Source organism: Eretmochelys imbricata, chromosome 25, assembly GCF_965152235.1.
Source record: "Eretmochelys imbricata isolate rEreImb1 chromosome 25, rEreImb1.hap1, whole genome shotgun sequence".
Classification (NCBI taxonomy): domain Eukaryota; kingdom Metazoa; phylum Chordata; order Testudines; family Cheloniidae; genus Eretmochelys; species Eretmochelys imbricata.
Genome location: NC_135596.1, coordinates 15356200 through 15356575, shown reverse-complemented (window position 1 = coordinate 15356575; position 376 = coordinate 15356200).

Here is a 376-nt window from a genome sequence, read left to right as displayed (position 1 = left end):
TCATCTCTCCATAGGGCAGGCAGTGACTGGGCTTAACAAAGAGGCCAGAATTCAATGGTGACCTGGACATTCTGCATATGAAAGGGGGCCTGGGAGCATTCTGGAGGGGGTATTTCTCTGATGCTGGCCTGCCCTTTTGATACTGCTTCAGCAATGGGTCTGGGATGGGCTGGAAGGGCCAGAGTTGCATCTGAGTACAGCACGGAATTAGGGAGGATGGATTGGCCCTGAAGGATGGGGATGGATACGAATTCTCCTCCTGCCTTAGACAAGTGTTGGTATGATGACTCTCTTCTGCAGTGTAGCCACAATCTTTCTCCCCTTACTCCTTCTTGGGTCTGAGTCCCTGGGTCCTATCCAGGTGAGGAGGGCGAGG